Source organism: Notamacropus eugenii, chromosome 4, assembly GCF_028372415.1.
Source record: "Notamacropus eugenii isolate mMacEug1 chromosome 4, mMacEug1.pri_v2, whole genome shotgun sequence".
NCBI classification, from domain to species: Eukaryota; Metazoa; Chordata; class Mammalia; order Diprotodontia; family Macropodidae; genus Notamacropus; species Notamacropus eugenii.
In genome coordinates, this window is record NC_092875.1 from 387,188,666 (window position 1) to 387,214,434 (window position 25,769).

Here is a 25,769-nt window from a genome sequence, read left to right on the forward strand (position 1 = left end):
GTCTATGCCCTGTTGTCCAAAAGAAAAAGGAAACCCTTGCCTAAATTCAGCTCTGCTTCTCTACATTCTATGAATCAAAGACTTGAAAATCAAATGTGGTTACCAAATTGCTAGGCTCAGCTGTGAATAAAGCCTTCTGTTTTAAGAAAATTGGACTTATGGGAAATACAGTAGCCCAAAACAAAATGCACACAACACGAGCAGGTAGCAGAAAGAGAGAGCAACACCTAAGCTTTATTTTAGGGAGATCACTCACACAGTACAAAGGTAGTCAAAGAGGATGGATACACACTACACAGTTTGTTGGTTTCCTAGATGTATTTAGGTGTCCAAAGTAGGGGAGAAGCTTATTACCTGGCTTAAGTAGGGCCAGAACAGACTAATCAGTCAGTCAATCAGTGCATTAACAAGTGCTTATTACACATTTTCTATGTGTCAGAGACATAGTAAAGAATAGGGAGAAATATAGGAACTAAATGTTACTAGACAATAGCACAATACTCCTTTCTAATCAGCTTGCTTTCTCTAGTTAGAAATTCATAGTTAATTTAGAGATCTAGAACTGAAATAGATCTCAGACATGATGTAGTTCAAATTATCCATTTTAAAGATGAAGAAAGTGAGTGCTAGGGTGTCAGGCCTAGAGGCCTAAGGGCTACCCGAGTCTTTCCTTACCTGTCGCAGGTCTTCGGCTGGCCAAACCGGATAAATGTATGAGAGAAGAGACTTTCCAGAGTCGAACAAGGGTTAGGCTTTATTCAGGTTCTTGGTTACATGTGCAGGGTGAATTCTTCGTCAGGAGAAAGGAATCCTCTTCCCAAGGAGGCAAAGATCTTACAGTAAGAGAATGGAAGCATGGGAGAGGGGAGAGGGAAGAAGGGAGAGGGGAGAGGGGCCTTCTGTCCTCTAAGGGCCCCTCAGTGCTAAGAGCGCCTTCAGGCTTTCCTGACCCTACTTAAGCTCTCCGCTGCATAGTTTGCACCTGAATACCGTGCCTGTTCTCAGCCCTTAGACAACAATAGGTGTGCTCAGACCATGGATTAATCTCGAGGGCAGGGATGCTCTCCCCAGCAAGTTTCCCACGGGGAAGAGGCGGAAATGCATGAGATAGCCCAGGTCTCACACCTCAATTCCCAGCCTTTCCCTGGGGGGCCTTATGAGAACTCTAAGGTTTAGAAGTCCTCACTTTTACCTGCCCGAGACTGTCCACATGGAACTGAGCTTACACCCCCAACACTAGTGAATCTAAATGAATTAACAAAGGTCACACAAGAATACAGATTTGATTTGAATGCATGTCATGAGATATAAGACCAATAGCCTTTCCATTTTACTGTGCTCCCTCCCTATTCTTCTAAATTCTATTATACCATTTGCCCATTTCCTTCTTTCACAAGGAAAAGTAATTCATAGTTTCTAGGAAGCAAAGATCCCATCCACTAAAATCATGAATTTCATATTATTCACAAAGCTAATGAAGAACAGACTCTGGGTTTCATGACCATCACCATACCTTGTCCATTGTTATTTACTGGGTCAGAATCTCATAACTCTTGTCTTTATTGTAACTGTTTAATTTACTTAGCCTGAGTATGTCTCTGTACTCCAACACTTCCCCCATTATTGACATATCTTGGTCTATATGGTCCGTGAATAAGCAATATGGTTGTTCATTCTTACTTATTCAAAATTAAATACATTTCTCCTTTTATCTCCTGTCTCTGTTATTTGACTTTTTTTTTTTCTCCAGATCTCCTTCCTCAGGAGAACTATTACTTCACATTCTCTCCCACCCATTTACCTATTAGGGAATGCATGGCTCCCTCTTAAAGGCCATGCACAGGAAAGTATAACACATTTATTTCAGTTATAGAGATTAGGCATAAACATGCTTTTAAATGAGGAGATATCAATATCAGAAAACAGGAAATGGAATTTCACTTTTTTTTTATGTAGTAAATAGTAGAGAGTGAAGGAGCTTTTCCTAGGCAAAGTGTATATCTAGAGCATTGTACATGGGGTGTTCAGGAAAGACTGGTACTTCTGGTATGAGGGTTTGTCCAGCCCTTTTTAAGGCTACTCATCTACCTTTGGTGTCCATCTTCACTCAACTCTCACCTTTGGATCCAAGAAGCTGTGTTCTCAGCTGCTAGGTTAACCAATCCATCACTAAGGAGGGGGGTGAGGGGTGGGGGGTGTGGAGAAGGAAGGTGTCTACCCCAAGATTGTGAAAGCTTCCCCTGGCAGAATGGGTGCTATGAGAACAATTTCCTCCAATATCCATGAAAGTGGATGAAGTAGGTGTTGTGGAGAGCTTAGAGTTTGGTCACACACAGAAAAATTCAAAGTCATTCACTGTATCCCAGGCTATTGTCAGTCATACTGACTTTTGTTTTACCATGGACTTTGATGACTGTGAAAGACACAGTGAGGCTGATAACTCTGTGCCACTCAGCCTCACTTAAATACAATTCACTGGCATGTCAAGACATGACCCCATGATCTCCTTGGTCCTCTTCAAAACTAAGGACAAAGGAAAATAACCTAGGGCATACTCAGGCATGCCCACAGATGACTTTTTGGGAAAGAGATGTTATGTAGTACAGGATCTCTGCTTTGCATATGAATATTCAGTGCACACCTTGTGTTTCGAAATATCTTTAAAACGCTGATTGTATCACTGAATTTGAAACTAAACTTTGTATTTGAAGAAACACAAGTTTAGTTGCCTTTAACTGCCATCTGGTGGTAGAATAGCTTCATTTCATGCAGTTGAAATACAAATACAGGAATATATACTAAAGAAAAGAAAAAATAGTATATACAGAAAATTCTCATAGGTATATAATCAATGGAGTGCTATTATTGTATAGGATTAACCCATTTTTTACCAAAGGAACAAATTTAAAGATTAAACTCTAAATTCAAGTTTTGCTTTCCTGAAAATCTCAATTGATTTGAAAATACTATTTCACATTTTTCCATTTTGCCTGAAGTGTTTTTCTGCAAATTAATTTACCTCTAATGATTGTAACTTGGAAAGTCAAAGAAAAAGTGGGTTCCATCCCACCATGAAGTTGAAGGAAGCCTAAGGACATGCAAGACGTTCTGAGCGTTTGCAAAGTTAACCTAAGAAGGTACTAGAAGCTAGATTGTTTATACACCACCAATAGCAATGTAAAGTAGCCTCCTTTTTACTTTGTCACCTGAACAATTGTGTACATCAGCCTGTCTAGGTCAAGTATTTAGTCTGGCTAAGTGATACGAAGTATGATCTGGCTACACAATCTCTCAACATCCCTTGATAAAACTGTATTAAAAGATTACTTTTGATAACATATTTCATAATGGTAATCTGGTTTTGAAATAAGAAACTGAAATTCCCAGTTTACTTATTCACAAAATACATTTGTCATTGAATCACATTAGTTTTCATTCCATGAAAACATGAATATCAATTTAATTTTGATGTCAGTTACTTGCAATGGTTCTATTTAAGACACATTAAAAAAAAAAAAGTCCTAAAACTATAGAAGAAAAACTGACTTAATAGAAGGAAAAAAAAACTTAATTATTTGAGAAGATTTACTAGGCAATGACCCAATAGGACCTAAGGTAATAAAGTTATGGTGGAAATGAGAAAATCAAAAAATATCTGGTATTGGTGACATTTGCGGGAACACTATTGGAATGGAGAGCTGTTGTAGCAAGGGAAATGAGAAAGCATTAAGATATTAAGAAGTGACTCTCTCTTTCTCTCTCTTTCTCTTTCTATCTCTCTCTATCTCTCTGTCTCTATCTCTCTCTGTCTCTGTGTCTGTCTCTCTCTCTCTCTCTAGCTTTGTTTGGCCAATGTACCGTGTCAAACCCACAGTAGAACATTAATAAATATTGGTTGACTGGCTATTGTCTGAGGGTGAAGACAGACAAAGATGCTAACATTAAGAATAGGATGAAAGTTGAACAGATGCTGAAAACCAATTTCTTGTATGTAATTCTGTGCCTAATGATCCTGATCCCTACTAACTGGCATAACCTGATGACATGACCAAAGGTGGAACTGAAGGCTGTGAAGAAGTTTTCAAAATGGCACTTAGACACCAGTGTCACATGAGAGGCACTACCAGAACTCTTTCTAGGATCATTCAATGTATAAGCAAAGAGTGCCTGAACCATGGCAGAAAAGCCACACAGTTTGCAAAGTTCCTGTTTAAAAAACCCTTAGCAAAAAAACCTCTAAAAGTCAAAGAAATTCATATGTCCTGAAGAAAAAAATCAAATTTTATGGAGAAGGGGGATGCATCAATACCTGTTTAAAGCAAGCACTTGGACTATCAATAACCAACAATTTGTCTTGTCTGATGCAGAATATCTTTTCTCCTTGATAATGTCAATTGGTCTATGCCTGTTTGTGATCCACACAGCGCACCATCTCCTCAGAAGTTGGTCACATCCTTGATCATGCCTTCTCTTTCCCTTTCAATGACTCTTAATCCACTGATTCCTTTCCTAATGTCTCAAAACATATGCAAATATTTTTCATTGAAACACAGTTCAAATCCAGAAATATTTGATGATGTTTATTTGATAAGACACTCTTGAAGTACTAGATATATGAAAATAAACAATAATTTCTGCTCTCAGGGAGATTATGCTATACTTGCAGAATACAATTTGTGTGCAACTATACACAGACATTATACAACATATACATATATGGCAACTAGATTCCTCAGGGGATAAATTCTTGGAGTCAGGAAAGCTGAGTCAAATCCAGCCCCAGACATTAGCAATGTGACTGTGGATAACTCCCTTAATCTCTATTTGTCTTAATCCACTGGAGAAGGAAATGGCAAACCACTCCAGTATCTTCGCTAAAATGAACAATAAGGCCCACAGAGTCACAAAAGAGTCATACAGGAATGAATTGACTGAACAACAACACATACTACATAAAAAGAACTATCTATGAGGAAGATATGTGAAGCACTGGAATTTCTAGCCATTTCTCCCTTCTCCCATTAATAGTGCCTTAATCTTTAGTCATTTCCTTTGCCTATACATTTCTCCCCAACAGAATATCTTTGTGAACATTTTTAAAGGAAAAAAAAAGAAATTGGAGAAGGGGGAGCCAATGTTATGAACATAACAACCTAGCCTTATCAGATAGCCACACTGCTATTTTTTAAGTTTACATTGCCTTTAGCCGAGAGGAGGAAAAACCTGGATCCATTTCTTCTTTATCCTGCTTAGGAAAGCTTATAAAAAATAGCAAAGAAAAAGTTCACTAATGGTTTAATGTCAACTTGACTGAATATCATTACTGGGATTCCCCAGGGATCTGTGTTTGGCTCTTCACTACTTAACATTTTCATCCCCTATTGACTCAAAAAAATGCATAGACTTCTTATCATATTTACAGATGAGAGCTAGCTAAAAGGGATAGCTAACACACCTATTCCACTTCTGATGTTTACTACCTCCTTGACCTTAGGGAAACCACGTAGCTAACTTTAGGTCCATGTTCTTTTAGCTATAAAATCAATGTGTTGGCTTAGATGACTTCTCTTTCCCTTCCTAGCGTGGATATTGAATCCTATGAACCTCAGGTTACAGTCTATGCCCAAAAATTTCTCAGCAGCCTGAAAATTAAGTCAAACTTAATAAAATTGATTGCAGTTGAGGGAAGTGTAAATTTAATAATTTGGTTCAAAAAAATAACTTGAAAGATATAAAAAAAGAGAACAAAAAGATTCATAGCAATTTGTCTTAGAAAAATGAAAGATTTTTATTGAACTTTTAGCTCAATATGAGCAGCTGGGTGGTATACTGGATAGAGAGTTTTGCATGGAGTCAGGAAGACTCATTTTCCTGAGTTCAAATCTGACCTCATAAACCTTTACTAGCTATTTGACGCTGGGCAATTCATTTTACTTGGTTTGCCTCAGTTTTCTCATTGGTAAAATGAAATGGAGAAGGAAATGGCAAACTACTCCAGTGTCTTTAACAAGAAAATCTCATAAGATGTCACAAAGGGCCAGACACAACTTAACAACAACCAAAAAGACCTTGAAATAAGTGTACAAGGTGACAAGGCAATTAAAAAAATATTTGACTTATTAGTTAATGTATTTAGCTTTTTTGACTGCCATGCTTTTGACTTTTAAAGCTAGGCTTAACTAATAGAAGCACTGTGTTCTGGATAAGGTAATTGTTTTGGAGGATGACGTGAAGCTCAGGGAGCCACATTTTAGGAAGGACATTGAATGCTCTACAGAGTTCAAGGGAACATAGTCAAGATTATGAAGCTCTTTAAGACATAATCTTTAAGATTTTTATATGAGGATAAATTAAAGGAAATTTCCCTCTCCACATTCCTCACTAAAGCAAGAACATCCTAGAAAATCCCACAATGACATTTTACAGCCTTTTATCAAGAACTGTCTAGGGACCTGTACAGAAAATTCTCACTTTACTTTCACATTACACAAATTCTACCTTACTTAAAGAAATCTATGTTAACCTATGTTAACCTTTATTGAACAGGACCTCTCTCTCTCTCTTTACCACTCCATTATCTCCCTCACTACAAAACAAAAACAAATATCAACAACAAAACCCTCCAAATGACAGCAGAAAAACAGTCAGACCTCCATGACCTACTGGATCTGGATTGGGAGCTTGGCTTAAGACTGCCAGAGGAGCACAGCAAGGAGACTTCTATCTTTCTCCATCCACCTGTCCACCTTCTCTGTCCACCCACACTCTGGTACCATGTGTCTGTTGTGGACAAGAGTATGTGTCCTGTTTTATTTGTGTGCATACATATCTGTCCCCATTGCTCTGCCTCCTCTAGGTTAGTCCATGGCTGGTCCATCTTGGTCCACTCCACAACCGCCATGTGATCTGCCACTGTTTGCAGGGACTTCCTCTATCCCTCACTTTTTCTCACGAGTCCTTGAACCCTCTTTCCTGGGGACACAGCCTCCTTACTGCCTTCCAACCTTCTTCCCTTCCTTTGTCTTGGCCTAGAACATTTATCTTGAAGAAAAATCCCTTTAGGCTGAGGTCTGCAGAATAGTCCACTTACTTAAAGTGAAAAGTGTCTGGTTTAGCTGTAGACACATAGTAGTGTATTCTTCCTCACTTGGAGCCATCTCATCTTTCTTCCTTTCTTTCTTTCTTCCTTCTTTCCTTCCTTCCTTCCTTCCTTCCTTCCTTCCTTCCTTCCTTCCTTCCTTCCTTCCTTCCTTCCTTCCTTCCTTCCTTCCTTTCTTTCTTTCTTTCTTTCTTTCTTTCTTTCTTTCTTTCTTTCTTTCTTTCTTTCTTTCTTTCTTTCCTACTTTCCTTCTTTTTTTCCTTCTTTTTTCTTTTCTTTCTTTCTTTCTCTCTTTCTTTCTTGCATCATTATTAGGTGACAGCAATTGGAGAGAAGTGGAAACTCCCTTCTTGTAAGGTACATGTTTTTATCTTCATTTTATAGATGGCAAAAGTGAGATTATGAGAGATTAATAATTGCTGTTGGTTATACTACAAAAATGTTAAAATTAAAATTCTGATCTCTCCTAACTACAATTTTTGTTTCCTTATCCCTTTAGGAACAAATTAGTGGTATTTTTCAAATTCATTCCACTTTCTCTTTTTATCCAGAATATGGAAGACTCAAAGACAATGAACAAAATAACCAACAAACAAACTATGAAAGAAAATATTCTAATTAATAGTTTTAGCCTATTTACTACTAACTGGTATCACTACCACCACCACTGCCACTTCTACTACTTCTGTTCATATTGTTGTTAGAATTTCTATTGTTATTATTTCCCATTCTACTAATCCCTCTGTTACTGTTGCCATTATTACTATAGATGCTGCTACTACAACTGCTGCTACTACTACTACTATCACCCTCATTACTACTCCCACTATAACTACTATGGCCAGTACTTCTCCTACTGCAGCTGTTAGTACCACTGTTCTTTCTGTTGCTTCTGCTTCTAAGAAGAGAACTTCTGCTCTACTGATATTACTACTGGCAATGTTACTGCTGCGACTGCTACTAATATTGTCATACCTAACACTAGTCCTACCCCTGCTACTGATAATTCTACCACTACCAATGCTGTACTGCTGTTCCTGCTGCTATCTGTGGCAGATACTACTGCTCTTGCTACTAATATTGCTGATGTTCCTACTTCTCCTACTATTGCTGCCACTGCTATTGCTGTTGCCACTACTACAACTACTCCTACTAAAACTACTACTACTACTACTACTACTACTACTACTACTACTACTGCTGCTGCTGCTGCTGCTACTGCTACTACTACTACTACTACTACTACTACTACTACTACTATTAATACTACTACTGCAACTATTACTCCAACCTCTCTCCCATCTGACTCGCCTTAGCTCTAATTCTGGCAATTAAATAAGGATATAAAATATATCCTTCTTGGTGAGATGAGAACTCTATCCCTACAAAATAGAATTCTCTCTTAGGAAAGGTAGAGTCTCTTTCCTAAGGCCACTAAAGCAAAAATGAATTAAATTAATCCAAATGTATGCATTTTTTCAAAATTTATAAAAAGTTTCCCTCATAATTACATTGTCAATTGGGTAGTACAAATTTGATTATGGACTATTATTTTTGATAATTGACCACTACCATTTCAATGAGGGAAATGAAGACTCAGTGAAATAGATATCTTGACCATGGCTGAATAATTTGTAACTACCTGAGCTGAAATTGAAACTCAGACCATGATATTTAGCTCTTTTTTGAAATGCCATCCTACAGTAATAGACCAAACATTTGATCCCAAATTGTTTGACTTTAAATCTGGCACTATTTCCAGTATACCTTGCTTTCTACCTTCCTTAATTCTCTATTAAGAATCTAGCATCCACAAATATATCTAAAGCCTTCTTGAACCTGTTTATAGTGTCAGTCTAGATCATCTTTTATATCAATTATTTTTAGATTGTTACTACCTGCTCTGTTAAATGTGGAGAAAATAGATGTATCTCAAATATGTGATCATAGTGGCTCACAGCATTAACATTTTAGAAGTAAAAATAGCTTACATTTACCAATTCAATCATTCTACAGCTCTATGAATCTTACAGAGATGTGCTTATAATTTCCCTCTAGGAACATTTGTTATACATATTATTTTTTTCCACATTCTTAATGTGGAGACAGCAAAAGACACTAAAGTACCATGTTTCAGAGGAAATAAAAGAATATAGGAGACTCAATGGTATAACATAATAGGAAGAAAAATCAAAAAGAAAAATCCCTTGAACTTTTTCTCCTTACAAATATAATTATTTAAATTCCTATGAGTTATGGATTGTTAGTTTGGGACCTAATTAAAAATCTGAGCTGGTGTAGTGTTCAGCATAAATGAATTATATAAATTCATGCTCAATTAAACTAGCAAAAGGTTGATTTGTTCTTCCTTTGCTTAAAAATCTCAATATAAAAACTGTCTAAGAAATGCCTACAATCTGTCAGGATACGTTCCGGGAGTAGATACTGAATCTGTGAAAAATGAATTATCCTGCTACTGCTATAAATTCAGATGACCCTGCCTAAAGTTGAAAAACATTCTCTGTTCATTCTGAAATTTTAGTATGATTAATTTGAATTTGAGATAATCAGACTAACCAAACCCCTGTCCAAAATTCACTGATGCCTTATTAAGAAAGAAAATGAAGTTTGTAAAAACTTGAATGTATCACTGTGAGGGATTTATTGTTTTATTCATCTTGTATGTCACAGACCAGAGGTTACATTGATACTTACATTATGAATAGCACTTTTTGAAGCATGTTGACATTTCTATTGGTTTTGAATAACCCCAAATAGGTTTCTGCATTTAGACAGAGCTGATGTGGCAATTTACTGTTCTTTGTCATGCCTACATACAAATGAGAATCTTTTACACAAATTCCCAAGCTCACTTTATGTGACCCTCTGATTCCTCACCCCAAGGCCGAAAATATCCCTCAGTTCTCAAAGGCTATAGCAAAATAGAGAAATCTCTTGAAAGTCCTACCAAGATGAAAAAAGATCATAGGATCAAAGAAGGATTCAGGTATAGGTCTGGTGAGGGAAGGATGTTATTGTTTAACTATCAGACTGGTTGAGTTCATCAGTCAGTCAGTCAATTGACTAAAACATTGCTAAATGTTAGGGATTCAAAGAAAGACAAAAAAGAGAAAGGAAAAACATGGTTTCTGATCTCAATTGTATTCCAATGAGGGAGAAGGTATGCTTAAAATTACACATACATACGTGTATATATAGTGTAATCAGAAAGTTATCTCAAAGGATAGGGTTTGTCAAGTGGAGAAGGGAAAAAGAAGTCTCCAGCAGAAGGTGGGATCTGAGTTGATTCTTGAAAGGAGACATCAGTAAGGAGTGAGGAGAGAGAGAATTTTAAGAATGGGGACCAACTGTGCAAATGGATAAGACTGAAAGATAGAGTGAGTTTTGTAAGGAACTACCAATAAGCGGTTGCAGTTAACTTGAAAAACATGCAAAAGAAAATACAGTATTGCAAGATTAGAAAGGTAAGGGCAAGGCAGTAGATAGATTTAAGTGGTGGAGGATTTTGTTTTTAATCCTTTAGGTAAACTAAAACCATTGTGATATATCAACAAGACAATTGTTCTTTACTCCAATAGTACCACAGCATGCAAAGCACCTACCACATGTCAACTTATCACTCAAGATTATGACTACAACTTTAAAGACTTCTATAGCTACTTGGTACTTTCTTGTTCTTCTTCTTCCTCTTCTTTCACTTCTTCATATTTGTGTTCTCCTTATTCTTGTTTTTCTTGTTCATCTTGTTGTTGTTCTTCTATTTATTTTTTCTTGTCTTTGTTCTTCTTGTCCTTCTTCTTGTCCTAGTTCTTCTTGTTCTTGTTCTTCTTGTTTGCTTCTTACTCTTCTCCTCCTCCTTCTTGTTCTTATTCTCTTTCTTGTTCTCTCTTCTCCTCCTTCTCTTTCTTCTTCTCTTCATCTTCTACTTCTATTTCTTCTTCTACTTTCTTCTTCTTTTTCTTCATGTGCTTGTTGTTCTTGTTTTCGTTGTTTTTCTTCTTCATCATCTTTCCTAATTATAAATGTACGTCTGATCCTTAAAAGATGCATCCCTGAAAAAGACAGATAGATAAATGGATAGATAGTAATAGCTATAGTCATAGTCAAATTACTAGCAATATGTAAGGTAAAATGCAGTAGCAATTTTGAGTGCCTAAACGTAGCAGGAAGGGTTTAGCAAAATTCTGAAATTTGGACATTTTGTCTAATACCCCAGTCAGTACGATGAAAATACACAATTAAATATCTGTTTTGGTGCCATTAAACTCAAAGGGACTTTTTGTAAAAGTATAGGAATCTAAGAAAATTATGAAACAGTAGGACTGTGGACTGGCTCTGTTTAAAACTTTTATGATAATCAGATTGACAGAGAGGATGATGGATTCAGTAGTGTTACTTTTTTTTTTTTCTGAAGTCACATGAAAACAAGATATATGAAAATAGGTCAGAAATAGAATTACCAAGTCTGCTAAAAAATGCAGGTGGGTCTAACCATTAAGGCAGATAAATTGCACATGTACATAAAATCGAGGTTGTAAATACTTCATACTGATTTCATCATGTACCAATAATGCATATAAGAAAATAAAAAGTCTCCAGTTACAGGCAAAATCTTCATACTATCTTTTGTCAATGATATCCTGACTTCTAAATCTTCAAGAAACTCATAAAACCTAAAAAGTGAGGACTTAAATTCTCTGACGTTATTATAAAACCATCATTTAATCTATGCTTCAGAAATTTTAACTGTTAATGCAACATATGACAGTAATATTCACTAGAGTCTTACATTATTTGGAAAAGGAGATAAATATCATTAAATTAGAATTTTAAAAGCTTTGTATTTTAATTTGGTATGAATCCAACTAGCACTCCAATTACATAAAAACAGACTATTTTTTTTCAGAAGTTGATATTTGCTATAATCATAATTAGTGAACATATTCTTCCACAACATTGAACAAAGAGTAAAGAAATATTTCAGTTCCTTCACAATCTGTATATGTGGCAATGGATGTCATATGAAAGTGTTGGGAATTAAAAGCTAGATATCAAAAATTAACCTTTAATTTTGCACTAATCACAACTATGGCAGAAGGAACTCAAGAAAACTATGGATGTGCACAGAAAGCCATGAAAGTTTACATAAATTTCTAGCTGATATGCATAGTCAAAAATTTGACTGCCGTATTTCCAAATTAGAACCCAAAAAGGAGTATGTGGAAAGGAATCTGGGGGCAAAAAATAGCAAAATATTTAGAATTCCTTGGTCAACAAATTAAAGAAAAGGTTAACATGATATAATAAAACAAAGTGGTACCAAAACAGCTAACCAACAAGAATAAAATGTAGAAAGAATTTCAAAAAATTTACTACACAGTCTTGAGAAGTCATGGGTAAAACATAATTCCTAAAACAAATAATATATAAGAAAATTCTGGTCATCTGTATTGTCACAAAAAATACAAAATAATGGAAAATTCATGTTGTTTCAAATGAGAAGTGGAAAGTTTGAACACTATTAATATTGGGAATGATAGAACAGTTACATTAAGACACATGACAAATTGTAGACTCCTCACAAAATTGTTAAACAGTAGATACAGGAAAAACCCATAATTTGTTGCTTAAATGCTTTACAAAGGTGTATGAAATACTAGCAATACATTTTAACAATTTACTTTCATGTACCAATCTTGTTTCACTTTTCTGAGTTTCTAGAGACAACCGGTTTTTGGGGCATTGTAGAGCAAGTCTTGGGGAGTCAATAGTGAAGCCTGGTGAAGAATGGTAGGCTTTAGGTTATTTAAAGGAAGTAGAATAAGCAAAGGGAGAGGGGAATAGTGTACGACTGTAATTAAAAAGATAATAGCTATTCATCTGAAAAAATCCAGGAACCAAATGGATAAATCAGGACAAATGTTGTTTTCATGGAAAGTAATGTTGAAAGAAACAAAATATTTTGTCATTGGAATATACTTCAGACCACAAGATTAGAAAAAGGGAAATAAAAAAAAATACGTTACACAGCTAGCAAGGAGGTATGATATATTAGTGATATGGAACTACAATTATCCAGGCATCTGCTGGCACTTTCTCCCTGAAAAAGCAGGGCAGATAATACTTCTTTAAAATTTTCATTACTCGTAATTTCATCCTGACATATATTGGATTGCTCAGGGAGGGCAGAAGGGAAGGATAGAGGGAGGGATAGAATTTGGAACTCAAAACTTCAAAAAAATTTTGCAAATTATTTTAACATGTAATTAGATATTTACGCACACACACACATACACACACACACATGCACAAACATAATTGTGAAAAATGGAAGAAAGGGAATTCTATCCTAAATCTAATTGCACTATGAGAACGGGAATTATTTTGCTACTTAGTAATGTGATGGGAAATCAAGGTGTGGAGCACTCTTTTCTAGAATTACTGGGAGCAGAGGAGAGGATATCCACATATAGTTTGACATGCATCCCAAATTTTAATTAAACAGTTTTTGAAGGGTTCAGAGGGAAGATAAATAGGACTCCATGGGCTAAAATGCTGCATAGGAAATAAGCCAAGAAGGGATGGCAGTTGTTCAAGAATGAAATTATGAAGAAATTATGTTGGAAATGATTCTAACAAGGGGAGAAAATAAAATTTATTTGAAAGAAGGCTGGTAAGGAAAGGTAAGGATGAGAGAATGTTTTGTTATTGATTGAGTTTCCTTTGTTTTACTTTTAGCTATATTTATTGGGTGAAAAAAGATTGAAAGACAATAGGGTTTTTCTTGGTTTGAATGGTGCAATGCTAAATGATATTAGAAAAAAATCAGAGTTGATCAATCCTTATTGTGCTCTGTTTTCTTTAACAAGACTTTTTACAGTATGAAAATGAATGAGTCAAATGATGCAAGAGACGAGTAAGGAGAAAGAGGGCCCCTAGCTACCCTTAATAAATTCAAGTCATTTGGCTGAGAAGATACTTATAAAGTTATAAACATATTTATAAATTTATAAAGCACTACATAAACAATATTATTACATTAGCTTAATCTTCCCATCTAGTTATAGTCAGCAGATATGATTACTGAATCAGTTTAAGTAATGTTTGAAACATGGAGAATGATAGGAGAGGTTTGACAAGATTGGAAAAAAGTAAATGCCAAGATCTATGCCATGCACCACCCCCCAAAAAAGAAAAAGAATGGATTTTTCAAACTATAGGCTGAGTGTGACACGGATGGAAAAATCTAGAACCAATCACTGAAAAGATGGTTGGTTCTTGAGTAAAAAGGGAAGTAAGAATTCAAAGAGCCAATATGTCTTCATCAAACAGAGTTTATGCCAGTCGTCATGCTAAGATTAAACTGGTAGAGGAGGAGAATGCAATGAAGAGAGTTTACCTAGAATTTTTCAAACCTGATGCTAAAATCTTTCATATTCTTATGTAGAACAATAATATGGATTGGATAAGAATGTAGGTGGATTGGTTCAGAGGACATTGGGTAAACTCACCTAAATCATTAACAGTCATTAATGATTCAGTGCTAGTGTGGCCAAAGTTAGCTATTGGAATGCCACAGAGTTCTGTGCATAGCTCTGTACAGTTTAGCATTTTAAAAAATTAAATCCATTCTTTTAATCCAGAGGAGGATCAAGCAAAATGATGAAGTGCTTTATACTCCTTTCATGTGGATATTTACCTTAGGAATTGTATATGGCTAGCCTGGAGAAGATGAAACTTGCAGGGAGAGGTGTACTTGAAATCTTCCTTACAGTATTTAGAGGCTGTCCTATGGAGGAAAGGTTATGATTGTGGTTGACTGTAGAGAATAGACTCAGTATCAATGGATTAAAACTTCAAAAAGGCAAATATTTGATTTCAGGGGAAAAATCCTAATATTTCCAGTTGTCAAAAAGTGAAATGGGCTGCTTTGAGAGATGATGAGTTCCTTCCCCCTCCCCCTGTAGAAATAAGTAAATATAGACTGGATGCTCCATTTGTATTTTTTGCTATCATTGGGCTTCTTTTCAAGTATGGGTTAGATTAGACGAACACTCTCAAATTCCATGATTTTTGTGATTATTTATCAATTCAACAATTCTTGGACAAGTTTTTTTTTTTTTTTTAAATTCAGAATATCTATGTTGGTTTATTGATTATTTTGACTTCTGTAGCTCAGTTCCATGCATATAATTTGTTCAGATACTGAAAATATATAAAACTGATTTAGAAATGTTGAGGGCATGAGACTAATGATGATGTCTACCTTGAAAGGTGATATTTATTGAAGACACCCTAATAATTAATAACCATGCTAAGAACAATTCAAATAAAAAATGACATTTTTCAGGAGACATTTTCAGTTCATTATAATTCTGCTTATCTTCAAATCCATTATTTTCTTCCTGAAACTGAACTAACTATTTGTCTTTTATTTTTGATGAGGATCAATGATATCTCCAGGTGGTGTCTTGACTTTGCATGTGAAATGGGTTTGTGAGGCAGAGTTGCAGAAAGTCTTTGGCTTTATTCTCTCTTACAGAATCATTGAAGTCCAGTTGCAAAACAAAAGTCAGGAAAACCAGCAATGGCCTGCAAAACACTAGATGACCTTGACCTCTTCAATGTCTGACCATACTCTAAATCCTCCAGAGTGCCTGCTTCAGCTGCCTTCATGGATATTAGTACAAATTCTTCTCATCTGCTCATTCCTCTAGGGAAAGTCTTAGAGTAGACAAGGTGGTGCATAAGAGGGACTTAGCACTTCTGTTATTAAGGCTTGTAGAGCTTTATTAGGAACTGTTCATTCACTTTGGTGGCACTGACCTCTCAGCTATAACTTTAAGATGATGTAGCACGTGCAGAAGCAAATGGGCTAAACCAGATTGAACGTAACTAATTTTTACTTTAAAATGAAAGTAGATGAATGAAAATCTTTTATTAACCATTTGATGCATATAGTTGATCTAGAGCTTTACGACTCTAGCAGAAATCAAATTAAGCAGGTCCTTCAAATTGTAGAATCTTTATCCAATGGTATAAATATTCCATTTCAATTTAGTAAATCTAAAATTTAGAATGTCCATCAAGGAAAACTGGAGATTGAAGATTTCAATCTTGTTCTTCTCGGACCTAGGAATGAAGGCAATTTTATGTGAATATCTTGTCTCTTTAAAAGTAAGACACATTGAGCATACAAATATTGATGTGAAGCACACAGCTGAATAAGTAAGAAACTTATTGATATCCTGAAATCAAACGTGGAAGGTAAGGATATGTTTAAAGAAATCAAAATCTACAAAAGTTTTTCATAATATTTTGAGAATTGTAAAACAGACTATTACGAATTTAGAATGTATTCTAAAAGAGACTTGAAACACAAAGGAATCAAATGAGAACAGAGAATGATCTGAAAAAAAGGAAAATGTGGCAAATTTCTGATCACCTATGATTAAAAGAAATATGCCACAACAAAAATACAAATTAAATGAAACAAAAAGCACACAATCTTTGCATTTTTACCACAATGAACAAAAATATAATAGAAAGGGGGCTGAATAAAACTATAGTTTTCTAAATAACTGGAAGGAAAAAGCACTAATTAATATAAATACTTTTGTTTTTGACTCAGACATACCAGTGTGGGACACAGGTCTTTAGCAAAATATTTTACCAGCTTTCCCTCATGCTCAAGCTTTATTCCAACTTTCTTTATAAAAATATATCAACAAGGAAAAAAATATTAATGATACTTCTAAATATAGATGAATTTCTTACATATTAATGAAAATAATTCAGATCTTATATCACTCAAGAAATATACAAAAATATGAATATACAAATATACATATACAAAATATATATACAAATATAATATACAAAAATAATACATTGAGCTTTCTTCAGAGGTGGAAAGAGCAATTAATAGGTTTGGAAATTATTGAACAAGCCACCCAAAAGAATGGTAACATTTTTGGTCAGTTAGGTGGTACAGTGTACAGAATGATGGATCTGGAGTAAGGAAGACCTGAGTTTAAATCTGACCTAGGAAGATTACTAGTCATATGATTTCAGAGAAGTCACTTCAGCTCATTTACTTCAATTTTACCATTTATAAAGTGGAGATTAATAATACCACCTACCTCTTAGGGCTGTTGTGAGTATTACTTGACATAATAATTGGACAGTTCTTAGCCCAGTACCTGGCACATAGTAAGCACTACATAAATGTTAGTTATTATACTGACTTGTGTGATTATAAAGAATAAAAGCTATTGACCTAGTCTACCTAAGCAATAGAAAAGTTTTTATGGTTTATTCATTGTTTATGAATAAATATATGTACACATACGTATATACACACATATATGTGTGTATAAACATGTACATATATAAACACATAAATATGTATAAACACATGCACATTCATAGTCACATCTATATAATGCCTACGTATATAGATAAAACTATTTCTCTTTAATTCTATCCCTCTCTATTTGTGTTACTCTATGCATTTTCCAAGTATAGCGAGACATCTAGACATATTGTGAGATCACTTTCTATGTATTCAAGGAAAATTCATATCTGGCATAAAGATGTCTTGAAAGGAGATGGCTGTGCTTGTTGTGGTTCTACCTTGCTTTAAATGTGCTATTTCCTCTGCTGAATAGAATAAAGCATTTTTCTAAGTTATAGAAAGGGTTGTACCAAAATATCATATTAATCACTTGAAGTACATGGAGGAGTTATGTGTCTCCTTTGAAAAACACATTAAGCAGCTTCTTCAACTCATAGAAACTTTCTCCAATGACATTTAGATACCATCTGTATTTTTTAAAAAGTCAATAAAAAATAGAGAGCAAAAATTTTAAGCTTAAAAGTCAAAGTCAAATTGAAACTATAATAGTAATGAAAAAGTTAATCACAGAAATGCCTTAGTTTCCCATTGACAGTATATATCAAACATAATGTTTACAAGCATAACAACATAGCACTGTCTGTCCAGAGACCTACTTTGATTCTGAAATCAAAGCTGAATAGGAAGAACATGATTAAAGCATTTGCCCTCCAGAGAGTGAGATGTGTGTGGGGGGGACAGTCTTAAGGATAATTTTTGGAACAACAAATGAATTATTAGATATTTTTTAAATATCTTAATAAAAATCCATAACATATTAATAAAGCTGATATCATCACCTCAAGGAAGATATAAAAATATTTATTCTTATAAAAAATGAAGGAGATTAATGACCAACATTCTTGGAGCACATGATACAGTGGTCAAAAACCTGTCATAAATGCTTTTGAAACAACAAACATACAAATATAGCAATAGAAAGTTTAGGAAACGTATACTACTGGATTTGTAAAATGTAATAAAAAATACTTTACCTCTAGATAAAGCCTATGTAAGCCTTAAAATAAAAGAATGGAATCAAAAGGTCCTCCATGAGTTACATCCACCTACCACAGTCCAATATGTTGCCAATTAAGTTTCAAACAAATGTGTGAGATGTGTGAATTTGTTTACAGAAAATGAGGAGTTTATGACAAAAATTCTGGACCAGGTCATAGCCATCAGAAATGACCAAAAAGTTAATTGTTGCAGATAATAGAAGGCAATGGTAGGACCTATGCAATATATTGTTGCAGATTACAAAAATTTAGCACTTATTTGAGCAAGTGGCCAGGATTATGCAACAAAGCCTCATCATCTTTCATAAACTAATAAAAGACAAATTCCTATACAACAGATATAGCTCTCCAAGTAGTCTTCATAGATTAAGAAATTATAGTGGAACCAGAACATTATCACAGGCAAAAATGTTCCCCACAATTGCCTGAACTTCATACTGATCCAAAAAACGTCATGTATAGTATTTTAAATAGATGTGGACTATAGTGAATACTCATGAAGTCCAAACTATACAGAATAAAAAACTTTTGAGAAAGTTAGAGGAAGATTTCATTTTAATGGGGATGGGATACATATAATACTCATGATAATGTAGTGCTACAGGAGTTGTCCTGAAGTAGATACTTTCAGTGAGCCTAGAGAAGTCAAACATATTTTTAAAAATGTTTTAAAAATATTTTTAGTCAATTATTTTAGCAATGCTTGTAAAAGTCAATAGAATACTAAATATAAGAAAGAGTAGCATAACAATGTGTCATTGAGATTTTTTTAAAGTATGAATGGGATAAATTATAATAATCTGCTAAATAGCTGAGCATGATGGCAGCTCTCTGCTGCCAGAGAGCCTAAGACTGCTTTATCTTTCTAGGTCAAGAGTTCTGGCTGTGCCTGTTAGGTGTCTATACTAATTAAGCCATCAGTATGGTAGTTTCTTGAGCAGGAGTCCGCTCAGAAGGGAACCTTCTGAGGCCCAAGTGAAAAACTGAGCAGATCAAAGTTCCTATGCTGAATGCAGTAGAATCAAGACTGTTAGTAAACCCTGTACTTCCCACCTACATAAGTGGGGGAGAAACAGTCTTTAAAATAATAAAAATCTATAAAACAATTAATTAGCTAAAAAAAGAAGTTATTTTGTGCACATGTCACAATAGTCCATATTTCATTAATCCCAAGTGTAGTCTTTTTTTCTTTCATTGTGTCTTTATTCCCAGTAATAATATGATGTCTAGAACATTATAGACACTTAATAAATGTTCGCAAATAGATTGCAAGTAACAATCGAACACTAATTACGTGAACAAGGATAGTTCTATCTGAACTCCAAAGAAATAAGTTGAGAAATAGTAATAATTATGATGATGAAGCCAATAATGATAGCTATCCCAAGTGATATTGTTACAAAATTGTAAGATTTACAAACTTCCTTATCCGTTCATCATAGCATTTAGTGGTGTCTGACCGATTAGGACCCCATGCCCTGTATGATCCATTGAATTTTCTTGGCAAAGGTATTGGAGTAATTTGCCATTTTCTTCTCCAGTGGATTAAGGCAACCAGAGATAAAAATGACTTTTCCAGGTTCACACAAGTAGTAAATGTCTAAGAAAGGATTTGAATTTAGGGCTTCCTAATTCCAGGTTCAGAGCTCTATCTACATAGCCTCCCTTATGATATATGTGTTATGATACATGTAATATGTCTTGATTATAGAGGAGACAGACCAAAATAAAAGAAAAAGAGTCAAATAAAAGTAAAGAATAGACATTCACATTGTCTCCTGAATATATGACACTGTCACTTTCATTTACTTGCCAAGTTATTTCTTAGTGTATCTGCCTCTTTCCAGTCCTCCAGTTATGACCAAATGAGAAGCTTCTACTTAATTCTAGATTTTAGAATAAGAGAAGAGATTTTGGTGATCCAGCATTTTCTTATCAAAGAATCTTTCTGCAAATCTCTGAAAACCTAACTGATCTGGAGGAATATGATGAATTTTAATAAATTTAACACTTCAAAATACATTGTAGTACTTATAAAATCATTGAAAAAGAAATGGCCTCAATATAATATTTTTGTTACTTTGTGTGCAGAAATGATTGCAAGTATTTAAATATAAAATAAGGTCACATAACATCATAAGATTATTTGTTTTATCCATCTTCATATTTTTAATTAATCATAACTTGGAGAAATAAAGATATTAGTCAAATTCACACACCCTGGAAAAAGTTGGAAAGTATAAGCTACCTTTGAAGGCAAGGGACAAATATTAGGGAACATGTGATTAGGAAGATCTGAGGCTGCTGATTGCCATTAAAAAGATGACATGAGGGACACAAACATATTTGTGTGTATGCATGTGTGTGCATGTATGTATACATCTATGCATATGTGTACACTCATATACCTATATAACTGTACATATATGTATCACATACATGCATATATGGTCTTTTACCCCATGTACACATATGCATGCACATGTGTGTATGTGTATTGAAATTAGGTAAGTTTTAAATTATATTCTATGCAGGCATAGAATGTTTATCAATGTTGCCTATATTCTGAATGAAAAATATAACATGAACCCTAATTTACAATTTCGAAAACCAATTTTTTCAAATAATAGAAGCGAATCAATATTTGTGTCACATAGCTATTGTCTGTTTTGCCAATACTATCATATAAATATATGTGCAATGTTAACAAACTGAAAAAAATATTATGTGTTCATGCAATAATTCAGTTTAAAAGCTCACATAAAAATGATTTCTCACAGCACTTGTCAGACAACATCTTTCAATATACATTCTAACCACATTCATTTTCCTTGAACTAAAGGGTCTTGTCCCTGAGGAGAGAAGGAAAGTTGGGTCAGCTAGCCTAAATTGTTGTAGACTCAATCTGTACATGTCTATTTCTTTTTTCTTTCATTGTTAATCCCACTTACTTTTCTAAAAACGCTTGTGATGTAGTACTTTTAATGTGGTATGCCCCCAACACTTTCTTAGCAGATATGGAGCTGGTACAATTGGATCTCCAATATTGAGTAAATAATAGTAAGAATCATTTTTTTGAAGTCTTTAGACTAATTTAGATAAAAATATATGTTTTTCAAGTGTCCCTTTTTATAGTCATATATATATATATATATATATATGGTATGGATGTATACATACCCATGTGTGTATGTACTTTCAAACATATCACAGGGGTTAGGGGCATGGCACCACCATAATCTAGAAAATCTGCATAAAAATTTTTTACTTTCCCTTCATAACAGAGAAGGGTGATATTTTTCTTTTTCTTTATTGAATATTTTAACATCCTTGTAAAATTTGGATTGATATTATATAATACAATAAATATATTTTATGCATTTCTGAGTATCTAAACTTTCTGTGTTATATGTTAACCTTCATATGTCATCTGCAGTTTCCACAAAACTCCCAAGAAATTCCCATTTAATTTCTTATACTGCTCCTTATACAGAAACTGTGATGGAAAAAGTCATGATGTCAAAGAGGTAACAGTTCATACACAACAACAAATGTATTCAAACTCTTAAGATTCTTCTTCCTAGGTTTCTAAGAATTTTCTAGACTAGTAGTCAGCTTTTACTTTAAATTACTGGATATTTTTCCATATTACTTTCATTAAATCCATACATAGCTTTTGGTTACCAACTGAGATTTACATGATTTCTGAAACAACGGGCTTCAAATTCAACTAACAGGTCAAAGAGAAAACTGTTATTTAATGAAACTATTAACAAAATACCATTGTCTCAGAGAGCTTATGAAGGCATGATTCTAATATGATTTTAGTTTTCAGAACCCAAAGACAAAACTTTGATGTTAGATTTTTTAAAAAATCTGTTCACAGGAATATTAATCGTGTCTTTGTTCTGAAAATATGTGATGGTTCTTATAGTAAGAAATCAGCCACAAGACTTTTTTTCTCTTCTGATTTCATTAATAATTATCACATTGTATTTTTGCCTTCTATCTTCCATTCAGCTAGCACCTCTTTTCATCCATTGGGATTATGTAAAGCATATACCAAAGAGTGGCTAGTGTGTTTATGTTCAGGTATTAAATTTCCTATAATTTTTGTAGGAATAAAATGGTTGTGCACATGGGATATAATATTATAATTTCAAGACAACTCACAGACAAAAATATGACCTCCCAAAGACACCATCTATCTCTGCAAAATATTTATATGGAACATCAGTCCAGTCAAAACCCATGCACTCTCTGCCTCGATATATTATCCAGGTTTGTCCACGATGCCTAGACTGTCCATCTGTCTTAGAATGTCCTCAGAAGGCTCCATCAGTGATTAGACTGCAGAATAAAGCCTCCAGAGTCCATTCATATGGGCAGAGAAAAAAGAAGGGGAAAAAAATATTCAAACTTCATCTTTTTCCTTGTGGCTTTGTTGTTGTTGCCTCATCTTCTTCCTCCTCTTCCTCCTCAGAAACTGCCCCAGCCTCCAGGCTTCCATGGCATCTGCCTTCGAAGCCCCTTTAGCCTCCTCTGCCACCTCCTCAGCCCCTGAAACCACCCCATGCACCACCCCCATCCACCACAGCAGCTGCCTCCTTGACCTCTGAAGCTGCTATGACCGGTCCAGTTCAGGGTTACTTTGTTTCCATCAATCTCTCCATCCTCCGTGGCTTCTTTGGCAGTTTTGGTATCATCTTCTCAGTTGAAGTCCACAAAACCGAACCCTTTCAAAGACCTCATCTCCTTGTCTGTGACTATCCTTGTGCCCACACAGCCTTGAAATGAATCTTTCAATGCTTCTTCCCTCGTGTCTTCAGACAGGCCTTTGACAAACAAGGTTATGCAGGACCAGCTCCACGGGACTGTATTGGCAGCCTTCTATTCCTTCAGCTCCAGCCAGATGGCTCTGCCTTCAGTCTCCATGTTGTTACAAGAATTCAATGCCTCTTTTGCATATTCCACAAAGGCAAATTCAATAAACACACCCTTTGAGTTGGCCTTGGTTGTTCTGGGACAAACTGATGGATGTGGCCTTCTCAAACACTACCTGTACATCAAGGACCAGGGTCTTGGAGTCTGATGGCTTATTCTTCCTTCTGGAGTTCTCTTGCCTGTGGCTTTTCTCCCCTCTGTAGTCCAGAATGAGCCCTTGGTCATCAATCTCAGTGCCCTGCATCTCTTTCAAGGACTTGTCCACATCTGCTTCAGTCTTAATTCCAACATAGGCAATTCCTTTAGGAGCCCCATCCTTGGTGAAGACCAGTCTGACCTCAACAGCATCTTCAAAACACTCCCTTGAGTTCCTCTTGAGTTACTTTATATGCAGATTCTTCACAAAGAGCATCCTTGCATCTTGGTCTTTATTTTCTTTTGCTTTTCCCAGGTTAATTTCAGAGTCAAGCACTTTGGAGCTACTGAGTTCCAGAGTCTTTTCCATGTCTTTAGCAGATTCAAATTCTATGTAGCCAAATTTCCTGGTGAAACCAATGTGGACCTTCACTAGGGTGAAGTCCTTGTTGGCAAAGAAGACTGTAATGCCGGTTTTGAGTTGTCGCACTTTTTTTGAAGTTCAGGTTACCAGTAAAGAGACTGAAATTTGTAGATGTTTCAGCATCCATTTTCTATTTCTTGGCCTCAGGACCCTTCTGTTTCTTTTTTTTTTTCTCTTTTGAGGCACTTCCTTCACAGGTACTTCCTCCTCTTTCTTCTCCTCTTCCTCCTCCTCCTCCTCTGATTCCATGGCCTTCCCCCTTGGCAAGTGTGGTGTCCATGGCTCCTTCAGAGTTATCCTTACCTTCTCCATTCTTGTCACTGTCCTTGTCTTCCTCATCCTCCTTGGAGTCTTTTTTGGCAACAGTCACTCCCATCTTTGTGGCTTTGGGAAGCTCAAACCCTTCATCCTCCTCATCTTCACTGTCTTCTTCTTCATACTCACTTTCCTCCTTGTTGATGTTCTTTCCATTGGCTGGGAGCACTACTGATTTGGTTGGTGGAGGCTAGCTTAGCTGGAGTACTTCTCTTCTTGCCTGGTGTGATGGAGCCTTTGGTAGGGGTGTCCACCTTCTTTCCAGGAGTCACAGCTACTTTCTTGACTGGAATGATGGCAACAATAGCTTTTTTTGTTGGTGGTACTTTCTTTAATGATGTGGCCACAGACATTTTGCCTTTCTTCTAAGGAACTTCAATCTCTTCTCCACTGCTTTCTTCTTCATCTTCTGACATGTCCTCATCTTTAATGTCTTCTACCTCCTTTGGGGGAAGAACCATTTTATTTGGCTCAGCTTCACTTTTAGAAGCCTTCCCTGCCTTCACCATGGTGGCTGTATTTGATTAGGTTGAGGAGGGTGCAAACCTGGTGGCTGAGACCCAGGCAACTTCAGTGGCAGAAGAGCAAGAGCAGTAGTCTGTGTATGAGCAACCTTTTGCTGGTTAAGACTGAAACAAAATACCAAAATTTCCTATGTTGTTGAACTTGGTGCAGGCTTTATCCCGCTTTCTGGTTTCTTTCTAATTCTTTGTCTCATTCAATCACTCATTTATTTATTTATTTATTTGTTTGTTTGTTTGTTTGTTTATTTATGCATTCATTCATTCATTCATTCATTTATTTGCTTATTTATTTGTTCATTTTCCAATTGCTATGTGCAATTCACTGCATTAGAGGAATCATCCTGAGTAACAAACAAGAAATAGTCCCTTCTCTTAAGAAGTTTAGGATTTGAAAATATTTCTCAAATTGGTATCCTAAGTTTATCACATTCAGCCCAATGACTCAAATTTATTTCTTAATGTGGATACACAGTTATTCCTTTTTTTTATAGTACATGACTCTCAGTGTTTGTAGTTCTTTAACATGAATACCCTGGTATTGGTTTCTCCTTTCTACTCAGTCTAACATGATTACATAGCATAGCGTAGCCCAACTTCTATGTTATCTCTAACTTTATCAGATATTTCCAAACTTAAATATTCCAAAACTTAGTGATAAGATTTATCATCATTTAAGCCATCAAAATATGAGTCAATAGTTTATTTCTATACTCTGGTATTTTGCAAATTTCATTAATTTGTCATTATAATTATGTGTGAAAAGTAACACTGAATTAATTCAATAACCAAAACAAAACAAAGAAACATTCCAATTTACCTGTATTTACATATAGCATATAAAAGAAAATGGGGAAAAATGTATTTATTAAATTTGACATGTTTTCTGAAAAGA

At 35.1% G+C, this 25,769-nt stretch overlaps 1 pseudogene; it reads right to left on the bottom strand.

The window, feature by feature from the left end:
- Positions 1-16,231: 16,231 nt before the first annotated feature.
- On the bottom strand, positions 16,232-24,862 carry LOC140502632 (nucleolin-like; annotated as a pseudogene).
- Between the last annotated feature and the right edge of the window lie 907 nt (positions 24,863-25,769).